Raw genomic sequence first — 19,094 nt, 5'->3', positions numbered from 1 at the left:
TCATGACAATATTGGCAGAGTTTCTTTGCAGCCTTTGTTGATTTTCATAAAGCGTTCGACTCAGTTGATTAAGCTGCCCTGTGGGACATCCTGAGACTTCACGGAATCCCCTTAAAGTTACTGGATATCATGGCCAGCCTGTACACTGGTATGGTGAGTGCTGTGCAGAGTGGTGGCAGAACCTCTGCATTTTTCCCAGTTGATTCTGGGGTTCATCAGGGGTGTGTTTTTGCTCCCTACTTTGTTCAGTGCTTGCATGGCCTGGGTGTTGGGCAAGGTTGTGGGGACCAGCAGCTGGTGGGCATCTGTTGGTGAAGAAAGATTCACTAATCTTGACTTTGCTGACAATGCTGTGATCTTTGCGGAGTCAATGGAGGCTCTGATCGGGGCTCTTGAGAGAATGAGCAAGGAGTCTGAGTATCTGGGCTGGCGAGTGTCCTGATAAAAAACCAAGATCCAGGTGTTTAATGACGTCTTGGGCACAGCCATCAGCAGTGTGTCTGTCTGTGGAGAGAGTGTCAACCTTGTCAAGAGGTTTACTTACCTAGGCAGTGACATTCATGCCTCTGGCGACTCTTCCTATGAAGTCAGTAGACGGATTAGGGGAGCACTGGGGGGTCACGAGGTCACTGTAAAGGGGTGTGTGGCGCTCCCAATATCTATGCAAAAGGATTAAGTTCCAAGTCTTTAGAATGCTTCCTGTCTTGCTATATGGTTGCGAGACATGGACGCTATCCAGTGACCTGAGATGAAGACTGGACTATTTTGGTGCTATGCCTCTCTGGAAAATCCTTGGGTACCGTTGGTTTGACTTTATGTTGAACAAACAGGTGCTCACGGAGTCCCGAATGAGGCACATTACCTGCATTGTGAGGGAGCATCAGTTACGGTACTACTGCCATGTGGTGCGATTCCCCAAGGGTGATGTGGCTCACAGGATCCTCATTATTGAGGACCCGAGTGGCTGGACCAGGCCAAGGGGATGCCCATGTAACACCTGGTTGCGACAGATAGAGGGTCATTTCTGGAGGGTGGATCTGGACCGTGTGCCTGCCTTGGGGGTTGCCAACCAAGATTCCAAGCTGTTTTGTCGTGTGGTGGGATGCGGCAACACACTGTGCATGCTCCCCAATCTGACCTGACCCATCTCCAGTCTCAGCAGAGAATTACCACCACCTAAACTTTTAAGCTATTCCCCATCTGCACACGTGTGACAATAGTCTTTAATGTTGTAGCAACGCTAATTAAATGACTACAACTCCCAGCAGCCCCAGCAACATTACACCATTGGGCAGACTCAGAAGGCAGAGGGGATGCTGGTAAGAAGTAAAATTAAGTGGCCTCTTTAAAAAGGAACCATAAAGACACAGAGAGGATCATGATCAATAGTCTGTATTTGTTTCTACGTATAACACACACTATTAGATTGCAATTATGACCACCATTGTTTACAGTTAATTCTGTGATGTCTGGTGCCTATGATTTCATCTTGGCATATTTGTCTGGAGGAGCACTCCCAATCACAGCATTACTGATGCTGTTTTAAATGTGCTTTATAGATAAATCGACATTGACAGTAATAGGTTCTCCAGTTAGTTCATGTAAGGTGAGCCCTTCTGAGCCAGATATTGTGGGTTCACCGCTGACAATTGTCAGTTCACCACAGTGCAAATCTGCAAACTGAATTGCTTTGTGGTGTGAATCCATAGCAACACACTTGGTGAATAAGGTAGGATTTGCACTGTGGATGAGTGCAGCAGAATGGCTGTGTTGTACCAAAAAAACAATATATGGTGGTGGCTGACGGAGCTTAACTGACGTCACCAGGAATCATTAAGTTCACAGCATTCAGAAGAAGTATCTGCATGGCTGAGATTAAGAGTTCCCCTATTAACTCACACTGTAAGGAGACTACATCTCAGCTAGACGTTGCAGGTTTTGCGGCTGACCACTGGCAGTTCACCACTGTGCAACTATGCAAATGGAGTTGCTTTGTGGTTTTGGAGACTCCAAATGGGTTCACTTTACTCCATCCTAAACCATTTTATTATCATCTGATGTTTCATTCATGTGCTTTTTGATATGTTGGTTTAGATTGCTGCTTGGGTGGCATATTCTCGCTAAGCATTGTTTCACCACCTACTGTAATGTAAATGCAACCTTGAAACAGAACAGTGATACATGCTTTCATAACCTCTCGTCTAGATTACTGCAATGAGCTTCTTTTTGGAATTAGCCAGGCCTCCATTGCTCGCCTACAGCTGGTGCAAAATGCCGCTGCTTGATTTTTAACTGGCACAAGAAAGCATGAGCATGTTACCCCGATTTTGGTTTCCATTCACTGGCTTCCAGTTCATTTTCAAATCCATTTTAAGATCTTGTATTTGTTTTTAAATCCTTTAATGGTTGTGCCCCATTTTATTTGTCGGAACTGCTGCACCCTCATGTATCATCTCACTCTCTCAGATCAGCAGGCCAGATTCTTTTACGTGTTCCTAAGACACGATGAGGTGATCAGGCTTTTTCAGTTGCAGCTCCAAAACTCTGGAACGATTTGCTGTTGCACGTTAGGCAGGCTCCTTCTCTTGCTGTCTTTAAATCTTATTTAAAAACACACTTTTACTCCCTGGCCTTTAACCCCACATGATATGTTGACTATCTGTGTACTTTTTATTATGAATTTCTTCAGCTCTTATGTGTTTATGTGTTTCTGTTTCTTTTACCCTTTGGTTATTGTTTGTCTGATATGTTGGGTTTTTATTGTACAGCACTTTGGTCAGCCTTGATGTTGTTTTTAAAGTGCTTTATAAATAAATTAATGAAATATAGCAAGTGCTTCCATTATTTTATAGCGATCACATGGAAAACAAATATTTATGTCCTTCAAAACCTCAGTGTGATAAGGCTCAATTAGAAAGTGTTACACAAAGCAGAGTCACTGTAATTCGGCTCACAAGGAATGATGCCTGCCTGGTCATTCTGAAATGCAAATACTGAGTAAAGCATGAAATTTAATTCAAACAAATTGAACAAGTGACACACCATCTATGGTCTAGTGACCCATGTCTTGCTTACAGAGGAAGGGAAGCATTACGCACATCCAAATCTGTTCCTCGGAGAGTCGCAGTCAGGGCGGCTGATGGAACAGTCCTTATGGATTACACTGCAGCCGTGACCTGCTGGGCTGACTACTTTGAGCAGTTGCTTAAAGTTGATCCTCCAGCTAGGACATTGGAGATCTCCAGGACCTCCAAGATATAAGGGGTATTGTTGGTGACATATTTGCAAGTGACTCATCGGCTCCTGTTACAGCTCAAAGTTCCTGGTGGGGAATGTGGCTATCCTCTGTGAAGTGAGCTGAGGATGACAGGTTTACATAGGTTAGGTGGTCGATGGAAGGAGATCACGGGAGGGTTAGGAAAAAAGGCTCCTGTGGGAGGATCAGTCCGCAAAATTGGGAAAATGTGTTTGATGAACTGTGGGAGAGACAGAAAGTTAGGGGGAATGGGAGGACCAGTGGGATGTGGGTTTTTTCTGTGAGTGGAAATTGCGAATAATTCTGCACATCCTCTCTGTAAAACCTTAGCATTGAATACTTTTAGCTAGGAAGTTGTTCAGCTGAATAATTGAACTGGGGCTTCTTCATACCTACAGCAATATGCGTTACAAGGCCTCACTGGAACTGCTTTCCTTTCTTTAGCCAAGTCAGATATGTTGTTCTTTCTTTGTGATTCTGTGTGTGTATTTGAGGGGATTTGTTGTTGATCCTTATATTATTTACTTATTAAGGGTTTTGTCTTGGGACAAACAAAGTGATATCTATACTAATAAAAGCTAAAGCCCTCAGTGACTCACTGACTCACTCATCACTAATTCTCCAACTTCCCATGTAGGTAGAAGGCTGAAATTTGGCAGGCTCATTCCTTACAGCTTACTTACAAAAGTTAAGCAGGTTTCATTTCAAAATTCTACGTGTAACGGTCATAACGGTCGACAACGTCTGCCATGTTAAACTTTCTTATTTATGGCCCCATCTTCACGAAATTTGGTAGGTGGCTTCCCTGCACTAACCGAAACCGATGTACGTACTTATTTCGGTGGTATGACACCACTGTCGGCCGCCATGTTGAACTTTCCAGTGGTCTTTGTTAAGTATGGGCCCATCTTCAAGAAATTTGGTACGCTGGTTCCCAACGCTAACTGAATCCTACTTACGTACATATATACGTCCATAGCCTGTAGCTCAGTCGCCGTGTGAGGCGGCATTGGGTCCCCCATCCCCACGCCTCCCACGTAGTTGGCTGCCTGCCTATATAAGGCCATCCGTCGCTCCAGTCACTTCATTCCCTTCCTTGCTTTGCCACGATATTCACGTCTCCCTGCTGATAACTGCAGCCTTTTTATTTAATCCACAGCTTCTCCGCTGTTTTATTGTTTATTTATTACGATTATAGTTATTGTGTAGGTATTTTAGACTTAGTTTACAATTGTTCAGTTACCCATTACCTTTATCGTTCCAACCGTACCCCCATTAACATGTCTATCGAGGTGATCACCATCAATCAAAGAACTGTCACTTACCGAGTGATTTCAATGCCCGGAGATGGCGACTGCCTTTTCCATTCTCTGTGTTACATATTGCCATATCAGGCTCACTCTTGATATCCGGAGGAACATTGTGTCTTATGTATTGAATGACTGGGACAGGTTCAAGGTGTGGACTGATGACGGTACAGGAGATAATTATACTACACAGGAGCACTATAAGAGTGAAATGCTTAAGCCCTTCACCTATGGTTCTGCATGTGAGTTGATGGCTGCCGCTGAATTGTTTGGTTGTCACTTTCAAGTGTACCGAAATGGTCAAATATTTTACACCTTTGGATAACCGCCAATGCCTCTTAAACATCTTAGAATTCACAGGTGACGATTTGAGTTGTGGACACATGTTTATGAATGTTTAAACTCTCAAAAGCTAGATCCGAAGTTATCGATGAAACCCATTTCAATTCAAACGCCTCCAAATTCCAGTAAGGCTCTGCTTCGCAATGACAATTAATAAGTCTCAGGGACAGACCCTACAAAAGGTTGGCATTGATTTGAGGCAAGATTGCTTTTCACATGGCCAACTATACGTCGCATGCTCAAGAGTAAGCTCAGCGCACAGCTTGGTCATATTACAACCGGAGGGCCGAACTGACAACGTGGTATACAAAGAGATCCTTAACAAATAATTATTGGTATATTTTCCCTCAGTTTAAAAAGGTTTACTTTTCTTCTTAATAAAAATTTTAAAGCAGTACTTCGCCGCTGCCAAGCGCGGATATTTTGCTAGTCTAAGATAAAATGGACTGGTGACATGCTCACAAGTGAATTGATTACAAAGGTGAAATTAATTAGAGTACCATCAAAGACCTTCATGATGGCACCTGCTCAACAGTCCTTCTTCCCTTCATTCATTTATTTATTCACATAATTTCCTGGAAAGGTGCTATATAATGGAAAGCTGAACTGGCTGACTCACTGTCACAGTTTTTATGCACACAGTTCAGGGGTCAGTTCCAGATGTCGGTCTTACTTTTTATCGCCTGACCTTAACCTACACAATCCTGACTGAGGACATTTCAACTCATCTACAGGCGGGAATGCCACTTACTCGAAACGGTGAAAATTCCTTCAGTCGTCTCCAGTTATCTGAGGTCACGTCGTATCTTATAGCAATTAGAAAAGTGCAAGCTTGTTTTCATCAAAGTGTTGCTTCTCTTGGTGTTTCTCCAAGATGGCACCAAAGGAAATGGCAGAAAATAAAATTGCTTGCAAGTTTACTCTGCTGTGAATTGTAACAGATTCTGTGAAATGAATAAATGAGTGAATGAATGAAGATCACAACACTAACAGAAGGAAATTCGGTTACGTGGGTGTGTGTGTGTGTGCTCACTGTGTGATGGGCTTGTGCCCTGACTGGGAATTGTTCTGTACTTTGTGCCCTATGCTTGCTGGGATATTCTCCATCGGCTCTTCAACCCCAAGATGGGTTTAGTAAGTGGATGGATGGATGGATTTCCCCAACTTTGACTGCACCTGATTCTCTCATTGTTGTTCTTATCAAACATTCTACACAACTTACCCTTTATAAATCACAATCACCTTGTAAATGTGCATTTGGGGGCACATCTCAAGGCTACTCAGCCTCACACATATGCAGTCACAATGATACAGACGTTCATTGGCTGGTAGAGCAGCCTCTTCCATGACATGTTGCAACCCCACCAGCTGCATTCAAGACCAGTCACTGAGCATGCAATATCATGTGTGGCATTATAGTTTCTCTCCTTTGTGTACTGGAAGTGTGGGAAACGCGTAAGGTGCCAGCGTCTAATCACCTGGCATGTGTAATGACATGATTGCAGATACAAGGAGTAGTATAGAGCATATGAAAAACCGAGGTCTTCGTAGTTAGTTTACCGCCAAAGAAATTAATTGCGGGTTGGCCCAGGCCTCGGGGACGTGATGCTTGTCAGCCTCATCTTGGCATCACAGATGACTGTGCATTAATGGAATGGAACAGCTTATAGTTAATAAAAGCAGCAACATTTTCGCTAGATGTCCTTGCTACAGTATACAGGTGCTGGTCATAAAATTAGAATATCATGACAAAGTTGATTTATTTCAGTAATTCCATTCAAAAAGTGAAACTTGTATATTAGATTCATTCATTACACACAGACTGTGTTTGTTTCTTTTAATGTTGATGATTATAACTGACAACTAATGAAAGCCCCAAATTCAGTATTTCGGAAAATTAGAATATCAATTAAGACCAATGCAAAAAAAGGATTTTTAGAAATGTTGGCCAACTGAAAGGTATGAACATGAAAAGTATGAGCATGTACAGCACTCAATATTTAGTTGGGGCTCCTTTGGCCTGGATTACTGCAGCAATGTGGCGTGGCATGGAGTCGATCAGTCTGTGGCACTGCTCAGGTGTTATGAGAGCCCATGGTGCTCTGATAGTGGCTTTCAGCTCTTCTGAATTGTTGGGTCTGGCGTATTGCATCTTCCTCTTCACAATACCCCATAGATTTTCTATGGGGTTAAGGTCAGGCGAGTTTGCTGGCCAATCAAGAACAGGGATACCATGGTCCTTAAACCAGGTACTGGTAGCTTTGGCACTGTGTGCAGGTGCCAGGTCCTGTTGGAAAATGAAATCTGCATCTCCATAAAGTTCATCAGCAGCAGGAAGCATGAAGTGCTCTAAAACTTCCTGGTAGATGGCTGCGTTGACCTTGGACCTCAGAAAACACAATGGACCAACACCAGCAGATGACATGGAACCCCAAACCATCACTGACTGTGGAAACTTTACACTGGACCTCACGCAATGTGGATTCTGTGTCTTGTTCAAGAGTGGCTTGACACAAGGAATGCGACAGCTGAAACCCATGTCTTGCATACGTCTGTGCCTGGTGGTTCTTGAAGCACTGACTCCAGCTGCAGTCCACTCTTTGTGAATCTCCCCCACATCTTTGAATGGGTTTTGTTTCACAATCCTCTCCAGGGTGCGGTTATCCCTATTGCTTGTACACTTTTTTCTACCACATCTACCACATCTTGTCCTTCCCTTCACCTCTCTATTAATGTGCTTGGACACAGAGCTCTGTGAACAGCCAGCCTCTTTAGCGATGACCTTTTGTGTCTTGCCCTCCTTGTGCAAGGTGTCAATGGTCGTCTTTTGGACAACTGTCAAGTCGGCAGTCTTCTCCATGATTGTGTAGCCTACAGAACTAGACTGAGAGACCATTTAAAGGCTTTTGCAGGTGTTTTGAGTTAATTAGCTGATTAGAGTGTGGCACCAGGTGTCTTCAATATTGAACCTTTTCAAAATACTCTAATTTTCCGAGATACTGAATTTGGGACTTTCATTAGTTGTCAGTTATAATCATCAACATTAAAAGAAATAAACATTTGAAATACATCAGTCTGTGTGTAATGAATGAATCTAATATACAAGTTTCACTTTTTGAACGGAATTACTGAAATAAATCAACTTTGTCATGATATTCTAATTTTATGACCAGCACCTGTATGAGTGGAGCAATGTGATTGTTGCAAATTGCCTTTTTATGTTGCCGAAAACATGTTTTGGTTTATGTATGTCCACCCACACCATCCGAAAATTGGATATAGTACTTTGTCAGTCAGTTAATGGCTTTCAGCACAGCAGTCATGATGGACTGAAGCTTGGCTGATATATTTCTGACTTTCTCTGTTCTACAGAGAAAAAAAAAACAAAAAAGTTCATCAGTGCAGATATGCAACGTTGGTCCTCTTAATAAGGAACTAAAATACAGCCTGTGGCATCATATTCATCACATTTGAGCTTAATATAATTGTCACATCAAAGCACATTATAATAACAGCTCGGTGATATGAATTATTATGCGTGCGAGTCGTCATTTAGATTTTTTGGCTGAATTTCCCTACTCGATCGAGGGTGTCTTCATTTCCCAGTTTCTCCAAAATGTTGCGTACTCAAGGGTCAGAGCTGTCATAACTATCCGTGTGTTCCTTCATCAAGTTTCATTTTATAAATCCTGATACTTGTGGGGGAAGTTTATGCAAGCTTTATAAATGAGACCCCAGGTAACAAACCCCCAAATTCAATCATTTATGACAATATGGTGTAAACCAGGGGTCGGCAACCTTTCAGCGATGTCGTGCCAAACCTATGTTATAATGTTATTCTACGTGCCGACATAATTCTACCAATTTTGTAATATATAGTATTAAAATTGGTCTGGTTATAATGGGCATACTTTTGAAGTCCATTATAACCAGATCTTATATTATTGGTCATTCAATATTTTTAAAATACATAGGAACATATGTGAAAAGAATGTTTTGTCAAATTTTAATTTTCAACACATTTATTAAAAATTGTATTACTAATTATAAATCACAAGTTTTTAATTACAAAATACATAGTTTGAATAAGAAAAAATTATCAAGAATTCTAATATGATTAATCTTTATTATTAATCAAAGCTATTAATCAATTAATGCGAAGCAATTGTATAATTACATTCGGTGGCTTTATTATTGATTCCAATTATTTGACTAAAATAAGTAGTTTGTTTCTTAATGCCAGAAACAGCCCTTTTTATAGCTTCACTTATCTCAATGCTCCACTCATCAGAGTTTTTAAATGTGGACTGATGTTTAATTTGATAATGTCTTTGTACACTTGATGTATGACACACGACACTTTCACAGCATAACGCACACACAGCACGATCCTTTTGTTGTACAAATCCATATTCATTTGTCCAAGAGTCTTGAAAAGAGCGAACATCAAGTTTGTGTCTTTTATGAGTCATTTTAAGGCAGTATTTTACTTAATAATAACAAGAGGTTTGTATTAACGTACCACAGCCTACACTGAACACATAGTTTCCCTTTATATTCGAGTCGCATGCGCAAAATGTAGAGGGGGACGTGGACCACGAACGCATGCGCTGTGATTAAAATATAATAACAAGGTTTGTTTTAACGTACCACGGCCTACACTGAACACAGTTTACCTTTACATTTGAGTCGCATGCGCAAAACGTAGATGGGGACGCAGAGCGCGAATGCATGTGCTGTAATTATAATATAATAACGGGGTTTGTTTTAACGTACCACGGCCAGAACACATGGTTTCCATTTACCTGTGAGTTGCATATGTAAAATGTAGGTGACGGCACAAATGCATGCGCTGTAATTAAAATATAATTTTTACTATATTTCAATTTAATCAGAGTGCCATTGAAAATCGCTCTGTGTGCCACGCTTAGCACGTTTGCTGTAGGTTGCCGACCCCTGGTGTACACCAATTGATTTCATTTTTACATTATTTGAGTTGGACTCTGCTGTTTATGCATTCTTTTTGAGTCACCACAGACCAATTCGGGCCTTGTGATGTTGTAAAATGCGATTAAAAACACACAATTTATGACCTCTACTAATGAAAGTGATTATATTCTGTTACCAGTGTGATTTCTGAGTGTGACTCATTGTTAGAAAAATATTTACTAAACACAATAATGTGATATCATTGTCTGTAATGAAGTAGCAAAATAGAAACTAAAAATGCTCCAACTTTAAATCCCTAAAGGCATATGAATGTTATGCCATCTGTACTTTTTCTGACTCGATTTCATATTTGTAATTATTGCCTACTATGGTAGAACATACAGTAAGTGGAAGTGTCCTGAATAAAAATGCAAATAAAATTTGAAATGACTGGTGAAATTGAGCATCGCCATCTACCTGCCTCAGATTGTCTGTGGTTGTTTAGCCTCAATGAGGAGGCTCACTCGGGTGAAGACACCTGGCAAAGATTTGATGTGGTCTGGTGCAGGAAAGACAGGTCGCCACACAAATGAAAAGTTGGGACACTCACCGGGACATCCCATTTTTAGAAGTCTGAACAAAAATCCCGCCTCTTGGCGTTAAAGTAAATAGCCACTCGGGCACAACAACAACAACAAAAGTGTCCGGCTCTGTGCTGTAGCTTAAGGGCCGTCCATTGGAGCTCCGTCTGGCAGGTCACTCTTAGCACAAATGATGCCTCCTTCTGGGCAGCCAGGCTTCTTATATCACATGGACTGGAAGGGGGGGGGGGGGCAAAGTTCCCTCACTGGGTGGTTTCTCTGTGCTGATAGGAGAGAAGGAGAAGAGACTACTAGTGAAAGCGCCATCTCTCGCCCAGGTGGGTTACTCGAGCCTCAATCGAGCTTGTGAGGGGATCCTCTGACACAAATGAGTGACACTCACATTTATAGGTTTACAGGGTCGGGTGAAATTCTTACTTGCATGTTCTGATCAACATGCAACATGTGACCACTCTCCAGTGCCAGGATTAGTGAGTATAACTACCTGACCTTAACACTTTTGGTTATCTTATCTGAAAAAATCTCAGAACATATTCATCATTAAATGATGAACAGAATAAGGAATTGTGTCTATTTTTGTTATCGGCTAATGCAATTAGTGCGAGGAACTTTATGATAGTTATACAAAAAACTCACACTGTAGTGTCTTGCTGACTACGTAATGTGAGCAGAAAAGGGCAGCGAGTCAAGCAGAATGTCTAATTAGCCACTAAACTAGCAGATATGTCGACACTTACAGTACATAACGCATTCAGTTAAAATATGGCATTCACTCTCAAGAACTTACAAGGAGCACAGAGTATTTCTCAAATTCTGCATTTAACATTTCAATTTTGTTGGGTTATAAATTGATCTATTTGTATGGAATGATTACAATGAAAATTAATAAAATAAAAATATAAAAAAAAAAAAAAACATTTCAAAACAAAGCCTAATCCAATCTCATCCACACTGTTTAAAGGTAAACTTTTAACAGTGTTTATAGACATGGCATACTTTCTTAATATTTGTTCTAATAATGGACTTGCTAAAGTAATTCTATGTATTCCCTAACCTGCTCTGCCTTTAAGAATCCATGTAAGGCCAGTAAGATTCGAAATGACAATGATAGGCTATCATTGTTTTATATAGTGCCTTTCATATACAGTGCATCCGGAAAGTATTCACAGCGCATCACTCTTTCCACATTTTGTTATGTTACAGCCTTATTCCAAAATGGATTAAATTCATTTTTTTCCTCAGAATTCTACACACAACACCCCATAATGACAATGTGAAAAAAGTTTACTTGAGGTTTTTGTAAATTTATTAAAAATAAAAAAATTGAGAAAGCACATGTACATAAGTATTCACAGCCTTTGCCGTGAAGCTCATAATTGAGGTCAGGTGCATCCTGTTTCCCCTGATCATCCTTGAGATGTTTCTGCAGCTTCATTGGAGTCCACCTGTGGTAAATTCAGTTGGTTGGACATGATTTGGAAAGGCACACACCTGTCTATATAAGGTCCCACAGTTGACAGTTCATGTCAGAGCACAAACCAAGCATGAAGTCAAAGGAATTGTTTGTAGACCTCCGAGACAGGATTGTCTCGAGGTACAAATCTGGGGAAGGTTACAGAAAAATTTCTGCTGCTTTGAAGGTCCCAATGAGCACAGTGGCCTCCATCATCCGTAACTGGAAGAAGTTTGAAACCACCAGGACTCTTCCTAGAGCTGGACGGCCATCTAAACTGAGCGATTTGGGGAGAAGGGCCTTAGTCAGGGATGTGACCAAGAACCCCATGGTCACTCTGTCAGAGCTCTAGAGGTTCCTCTGTGGAGAGAGTAGAACCTTCCAGAAGGACAACCATCTCTGCAGCAATCCACCAATCAGGCCTGTATGGTAGAGTGGACAGACGGAAGCCACTCCTTAGTAAAAGGCACATGGCAGCCCACCTGGAGTTTGCCAAAAGGCACCTGAAGGACTCTCAGACCATGAGAAAGAAAATTCTCTGGTCTGATAAGACAAAGATTGAACTCTTTGGTGTGAATGCCAGGCGTCACGTTTGGAAGAAACCTGGCACCGCTCATCACCAGGCCAATACCATCCCTACAGTGAAACATGGTGGTGGCAGCATCATGCTGTGGGGATGTTTTTCAGTGGCAGGGACTGGGAGACTAGTCAGGATAAAGGGAAAGATGACTACAGCAATGTACAGAGACATCCTGGATGAAAACCTGCTCCAGAGCGCTCTTGACCTCAGACTGGGGCGACGGTTCATCTTTCAGCAGGACAACAACCCTAAGCACACAGCCAAGATATCAAAAGAGTGGCTTCAGGACAACTCTGTGAATGTCCTTGAGTGGCCCAGCCAGAGCCCAGACTTGAATCCGATTGAACATCTCTGGAGAGATCTTAAAATGGCTGTGCACCGACGCTTCTCATCCAACGTGATGGAGCTTGAGAGGTGCTGCAAAGAGGAATGGGCAAAACTGGCCAAGGATAGGTGTGCCAAGCTTGTGGCATCATATTCAACAAGACTTGAAGCTGGAATTGCTGCCAAAGGTGCATCGACAAAGTATTGAGCAAAGGCTGTGAATACTTATGTACATGGGATTTCTCAGTTTTTTTATTTTTAACAGATTTGCAAAAACCTCAAGTAAACTTTTTTCACGTTGTCATTATGGGGTGTGGTGCGTAGAATTCTGAGGACATAAATGAATTTAATCCATTTTGGAATAAGGCTGTAACATAACAAAATGTGGAAAAAGTGATACTTTCCGAATGCACTGTATATCATATCATCATTCACATCTATCTATCTATTGTAACAAGGCGCTAAAATGCACCTGACCCGACACAGATTCACACTGGAGGTACACATATAAAATAAATAAACTTTTTATTTTCTTCACCTGTGGGGAACGTCTTTCCCGTAATCGCCACAGGCACAACACAGTCCCAAAAGCATCAAGTACACCACACACTTCTTCACCTGCACCACCACTCCTCGCAGGCAACCTCGACCTCCTCCACCCAACTCTGGCCGCTGAGTAGTGGTTGCTGGCTACTTTTCTTGGGCACCCGGAAGTGCTCCAGGTGCTTGATTGCCGACATCCGGCTGCACTTCCGGTTGTGGTGAATATGCTGCCCAGATGGGCTCAGGAGTCCCAGCTGCAGCACCCCCTGGCGGCACCTGTGGGACCCAACAGGGCTGCACCCAACTTAAATTCCCATGGAGCCCTGCGGGAAACCGAGGCACCGCTCCAACCCAGGGGGGCGGCCATCCAGCGTCCAGGGGGAGGTATTGCACCATCCAGGGCTGCTCCCCCTGAATATACAGTGAAGGGGCGTCCCGGCTGGAAATGTACCAGGCCGTCCTCCACACTATCTATCTATCTATCTATCTATCTATCTATCTATCTATCTATCTATCTATCTATCTATCTATCTATCTATCTATCTATCTATCTATCTATCTATCTATCTATCTATCTATCTATCTATCTATCTATCTATCTATCTATCTATCTATCTATCTATCTATCTATCTACAGGGTATCTATCATTTTGTGCCTTTCACATATCTATCTATGTATCTACTATGTGTACCAAAGCTCCAGCTGGGTAATGGGGCAGGTGGTTGCTGAGTGGGTTGTTTCCCATGTAGTGAGACCTTCCTGTGAAGGAATAAAAAATTAAGCTAGATATATGGTGGTGTGTTTTAGTGTGTATGCCGCATGTCACATCTTTAAACACATACAGCACTTCTCCACAGTGAGGTGAACAAGATGCACAAATTGAATTGATTTTACTCAGTGGTGTAGCGTAGTGGGGGCGGCAGGGGCGGCCCGCCCCGGGCGGCACTTTTAGGGGGCAGCAAAATTTCACAATAAATAATAACAATATCTTGTAAAAATTTGAACCATACCTAAATAAGGGGGCGGCGGAATTTCACAATAAATAATAATAATATCTTGTAAAAATTTGAACCATACCTAAGTAAGGGGGCGGCGGAATTTCACAACAAATAATAATAATATCTTGTAAAAATTTGAACCATACCTAAATAAGGGGGCGGCGGAATTTCACAACAAATAATAATAATATCTTGTAAAAATTTGAACCACACCTAAATAAGGGGGCGGCAAAATTTCACAATAAATAATAATAATATCTTGTAAAAATTTGAACCATACCTAAATAAGGGGGCGGCGGAATTTCACAATAAATAATAATAATATCTTGTAAAAATTTGAAGCATACCTAAATAAGGGGGCGGCGGAATTTCACAATAAATAATAATAATATCTTGTAAAAATTTGAACCATACCTAAATAAGGGGGCGGCGGAATTTCACAACAAATAATAATAATATCTTGTAAAAATTTGAACCATACCTAAATAAGGGGGCGGCAAAATTTCACAATAAATAATAATAATATCTTGTAAAAATTTGAACCATACCTAAATAAGGGGGCGGTGGAATTTCACAATAAATAATAATAATATCTTATAAAAATTTGAACCATACCTAAATAAGGGGGCGGCTGACACCCACGCTACGCCACTGATTTTACTGGACTGGTGTACTTTGCTCTTTGCAGGTGCATCAAAGCACACATGACAGAGTGACTGTGGCTTTAGCCAGTGTTCCTTGTACCCCCCGACCCTCCAAAAAGACCTTTAAAACCTCCACAAAAACTCTGAAGCAAGTTTTGTATTTTGCAATTGCTAAATTTAGAAAAAAACTAATTTTAGTGTCACTTTTGCAGAACTGTAGGTCAGTCAGTTACTGCTGTAGCTTATTTAATTTAACTTCTTTTGCCTTAATTGGAATTGATTTGCTTGATTGTTTTTTGGATTGAAGATGCTTCGTATGACATAAGATGCCCTGCTACTTAGGTGCCTGTTCCTTCACTCTGCCTAATTGCCTGAGCTTACAGATGTAGAAGGGAATGGGGGAGGCGGGGGGGAGGAGTGCTAAAGTACCTGAGCTCCGAGTGTTATATGTATGGGATTTAAGAAATTTGATTTTGGTCTACATAATAAAGAATATAAAGAGGAAAATAAGACCCTACAAGGCAAAACAAGTAGTCAAATACAAACCAGTCTTACATGGCAATGTTTAATAAAGTTAAGTATAAGACTCTACATTCCAAGTAGTCAAGGCCTCTCCATGTTTGAAGGTGTTCATGTTGTAGCAGTCACAAAAAGACCCAGCTAAGACTCACATCTTCCGGTCGACGGTGATTTATTAATTTTTTTGGTGGGGACCCTAGGAATGCACCCAGCCTTGCCCGACTCATGCACACACCCTCAGTCAGAAAAGCAAATGGCAATAAAACAGAAATTGATGAATGTATTAAACATTTATTAAATAAAATCTAACATAAACTAAAACGATCCCATCCCAGTTCCCTTTCCAGCGAATACACAATAAACATGAACTCTGAAACAACAAACAAGTAACAAAAACTACACACAATGAACTCCATAAAAAAAGTCCATAGAAAATGCAACCTATGTAGTGAAATAATGGAGACTGAATAATCCAGAGATCAGCTCACGGTAAGTAAATGTAAAGAACAGTCCTATGGGTCTATCCTGATGAGTGATGGCACTGGGAGCGCTCCTTCACTGAAGGTCAACAAACCATTCAATTCAGTCCTCACGCAGCAGGCAGACACCAGAAAGTCCATACACACGAACAGAAGATAATCCGGGACAAGAGCAATAATCCAAAGACAAGAAATGAAAGAAGAACAGACGGGTAACTCCAGACACAACACAACTTTTATTCTCTGTATCAACGGCCTCCTTTTAAAACTCACGCTGGTCTTCTTGTCCCTAGCAGCCCCTGCATCCTTGGCAGGCGTCCAATCAGAGACATTGTAGGGACTGCTGGAAGATGAAGTTTTTACTCCCCGGTAGAACTGCTACAATATATTCTAAAATAAGTAGGCTAAAATATTCTGTTGAATCTGATGGTCCAGGATGGCTCCACTCTCCCTTGTTGTTGCCGGGAGCATCTTCAACCCATAGTCATAAACCGAGATGAGCCAAGCAAATGTGGACACACACATTAAACAAGTGGTTGGTGCATAGGTGCCAAGGGCTTATATTGAAAACAATCAAAACATCAAACAGTGTTCAAAAAGTGCAGTTCATCAAATCCATAAACAAATGAATAATCCATAAAAACACAGTGTCCATATGGAGGTTAAAATATCCAAGAAATAAATATTCTATTAAAACGAGGTTAAAAAGCCATAAAAACACTCACGAGCCCTGGTGCATCCTTCTACAACTGACCTCACAGCAGGTGAGACTTCCTTCTGACAGGTACAGTCAACCCTAAATATCTGGCTTGGGTCCCCATTGCCAGGCCTTTGGCATCCATGGGATGCTGCGCTAAGCTGCACAAACTGCTGCCAGTTCTTCAACATCTGTGGGACAGACCTCCTAAGGGGCCGCTCCTACTCCCCAGCATCACACAATATGATCGCCCATCTTCAGCCCCAGGCTCCTCTCACTGATGCTCACTCCTGACCACCTGCCTCCATTCCATTGAATGCTGGCATCTCCTGATCCTGCCGTATCTGTCCTCCTTTTGTTTAATCTTCATTTCTTTCTTTTTGTTTTTTCTCTGTTTCTCTCTCTATTCTGCTTCTTTCACTTCTTGTTTCTTTCCCTCTGCTATGCAGGCTCCTCAAAGCCACCTAATCAGGTGCAGATGAGACCCTCCACACACTCCGAGGCATAAATGCAGCACCTGACTGATCCACCTGCATTTGCACAGGAGTGTGTGATCAGCCAAGCACCGCAATCAACCCCGGAGCAGCACTGTCATGCACCCGCCTGCACCTGTTCTGAGTCTACACACTCTCGGGACGTGATTATTTATTTAAAAACCTGTACAATGCCACGGACCACTTATCATAATCAATCTTTGCTTTACAATGCACCTTTCAGTGCAGCATGGTGCTTTTACAAGGCAATGTAACAGGGCAGACCATGGCAGTCATGAAATTCAACATAAGATCATTGAGATGCAGCTGATCAGATCATTCAATATACTTGTAGCAGCTGTAGGGGTGCAGCTGCTATACAGGATTAAAAGACCATAATTACTAATCACCACAGGGGGCTAATTAGGGTCTGAGTGATCCGGGGTGGGCACCCTGGAGAAAGTCAAGAAAAGTCTGAAGATGTGCCACTGAGGATACAGCAACACTTACAGACACATTACTGAGCGAAAGATGCCAAGGAAAGGGCATGCAGGGTCTCACAGGCAAAACTGAGGGTGTCAGCAGCAAATCCGGTTCAGTGTGTAGTATATGATAGGAATGGACCTGTATGGCTGACAGCACTCTTCCAGACCCCTGTGTGGCAGCCCTTCATATGCTACAAAAATATACAAATAAGTACAACGAGGAACATACCTTGGGAGATCTCTCAATAAAAATAAATAAAAGGAAATATAACAAAACCTGCATATTTAGGAGGGCCATTGTGGCTTCCTGAAGGTCATTAATTTTAGTCCCTCTTTCCCACCATACTATACCAAAAACATTCCTTTCTCAATTCGCATAATTTATTAAACTCTCATTTCTCTTCCTTCCACCAGGTAAACATGAGCCATTTTATTCTTCCTCTCTATAGACTGTCATGACTTTAAGATGTCTTCAAGTCCCATCCTGGGGTCTCTTACATGTGTTCTATATGATTAGATAGATAGATAGATAGATAGATAGATAGATAGATAGATAGATAGATAGATAGATAGATAGATAGATAGATAGATAGATAGATAGATAGATAGATAGATAGATAGATAGATAGATAGATAGATAGATAGATAGTGTGATATGTGGCCGGCCTTTCATCCCGGTCAATACCCCCAGGCTGCCAGGTGGAGCCTTCCCTGCAGCATGGAGATGCCCAGAATGCCAGCAGGGGATCATGGACAATGTAGTTTTTATCCCCAACCCTGCTGGATGCCGTGGGGGCCGCTAGCGGACGCTGCAAGGAGACACAGAGACTGTTTACGTTACGCCCAGGAAGTACGTCAGAGTCACATGGACAAAGGGAATGATGTGCTTCCTGGGTGAAGAAAAGAGAGTTTTTTATCCGACCCGGAAGTGTTCATAATCACATGGACAGAAGGGAGAAACACTTCCAGGTCAGGGACTATATAAAGGACTCTGGGAAACCAGTACGCTGAGCTGAGCTGGGAGGAAGGGTGGCGAAGTGTCTGGGAGTGTGGAGGATTGATTATTGAATTGTTTATTGATTAGTTTATGAGTATTGTGGAGTGGAGGGTGCTTTCTGCACATTATTGTTCAAATAAAGGTAGTATTTGGACTTTTACCTGGTGTCTGGAGTCGAGTCAGAGGGTTGAAGAGGACGACAAGGGCCTCAAACTGCGACAGTGGCGTAGCCGGCAGGATACTCTAGCGCCTTTTGCAGAGGACCTGTATATAAATTTTCTGTGGGCAGAGAACCCTGAGAAGGCAGCATCCGGACACTCGGAAAAATCATCGCTAAAATCCCAAATTTACCAAGTCCGTATAGGGAAGAAGAGAGGTAAGCAGAGCGGCAGCGCCAGTGGAGAAGCTCTTTTCATAATGGCCGACGCTCGGGAGGAGCGTAGGAGTGACCACACAGAGCGGGAG

The sequence above is a fragment of the Erpetoichthys calabaricus genome, chromosome 15 (genome assembly GCF_900747795.2).
Source record: "Erpetoichthys calabaricus chromosome 15, fErpCal1.3, whole genome shotgun sequence".
Lineage (NCBI taxonomy): Eukaryota > Metazoa > Chordata > Cladistia > Polypteriformes > Polypteridae > Erpetoichthys > Erpetoichthys calabaricus.
This window is presented reverse-complemented; position numbering follows the sequence as displayed.